Genomic DNA, 1632 nt, shown 5'->3' on the forward strand with positions numbered 1-1632 from the left:
AGATGCAGTGCTCTTCCAGCTGGGCTCATGGTTCCATGGGCGATCGAAGACAGCTATGCGTGCCGAGGGTCAACCTCCATGACCTGCCCTCTCACTGGACAGCTGCACCTGATACAACGGCTGAGACTACGCAGTGGGCAGTCGGCAATCAGCACTCAGCAAACAGACATTCGATAAAAGAGGCGGGGTATTTACGTTGTCGCTTCTTTTGCGCTCTGCAGTGGTGACGATATCTCTCGGTTTCTCCTCACGTCAGCTCTCCTAGTAACTTCAGAGTTTCTCAATTTCACCTTTTAGGGGCTCTTTTCTGCTCTATTGGTTCCTGAGGTACGAAACTCTGCTTTGCCACTAGTATGGCGGTATCTCTCGGCTACTATGACGTTACTATCCATCGCCTGCAGAGTTGAGCGATTTATCGTTCCTCCGTGCTGTGATAGCTTCCACGTCTGCCACAAGTTCCTCAGCATTTTCCCCTAGCTGGCAATCTACTGGCCATTGACCGGGAGCTGCCAAGGTACAACTTATAGAATTTTTAGTTTCCGCTGGGGATCTATTCTGGTGCGAAACATTGCTTTCTGTTAAATGGTAATTAAATCGAAACCCTTAGCTGCCGACAGGTGTTGTTGATATACATCAATGGGGACAGCTGAAAATGTGTGCCCCGACCGGTACTCGAACCCGGGATCTCCTGCTTACAGGGCAGACACTCTATCCATCTGAGCCACCGAGGCACAGAAGATAGAGCGACTGCAGGGACTTATCCCTCTCACCCTTCCCGTGAGACCCACATTCCCAACTGTCCACAACCTACATTCGTAATGTTCCTAAGAGATATTTGCCTATTCACTCATTACTCGTGCCAAACTAAGCTGACGAGATCCCGCAAGAGTTCGGGCAAAGCATGCGTATTTGACAGAAGACGGTCAATGGTTCAAATGGCTCTGAGCACTAAAGGTCTTAACGTCTGAGGTCATCAGTTCTCTAGATTTAGAACCACTGAAACCTAACTAACCTAAGGACATCACACACATCCATGCCCTAGGCAAGATTCGAACCTGTGACCGTAGCAGTCGCGCTGTTCGGGACTGAAGCGCGTAGAACGGTTCGGACACCACGGCCAGTGAAGAAGGTCAATGGTTGGGTAGCCTCTAATTATATAAAGATGGTATCTCTTCCCAAAATACGCGATAGTATCTGTTCTTTTGGGAACAGATACCACCTTCATATTGCTTTCTGTTTCTCACACTGTTGTATGTTTACATTACTACCTTTCGTACCAACGGCCTTACCTCACTGTTAACAGCGGTACTATCCCAATCACCGAAGTAAAGCAGTATTGGACCTGGTTAAGACTTGGATGGGTGCCGCTGGTTTGAAGGACATGCAAATCGCTGAAGTGGCGTACAATTGAAACACTTACATCGGACCGTGGTGCCACATGACATTTTTTATTACCTTTCATAGGCGGAGACTAACTCTGGGACATTTCTGTGAATGAAATTACAGTTCACTGATACCATATGATTGCTTATTTCTTTCTTATCTACAACGGCGTGTGTTCTCCATCAAGAGTAACGTGGCTGGCCTTTTCCGATTATGGTAGGTAATTTAACATTGGCCCTACAGCGACGT

The 1632-nt window shown here is 47.5% G+C and overlaps 1 non-coding gene across 1 annotated transcript; it reads right to left on the reverse strand.

The window, feature by feature from the left end:
- Positions 1–657: 657 nt before the first annotated feature.
- Positions 658–731, reverse strand: Trnat-ugu. The gene has a single exon. It is a non-coding gene; the product is annotated as a tRNA-Thr (tRNA).
- Positions 732–1632: the final 901 nt, after the last annotated feature.

The sequence above is a fragment of the Schistocerca americana genome, chromosome 2, assembly GCF_021461395.2.
Source record: "Schistocerca americana isolate TAMUIC-IGC-003095 chromosome 2, iqSchAmer2.1, whole genome shotgun sequence".
Classification (NCBI taxonomy): Eukaryota; Metazoa; Arthropoda; class Insecta; order Orthoptera; family Acrididae; genus Schistocerca; species Schistocerca americana.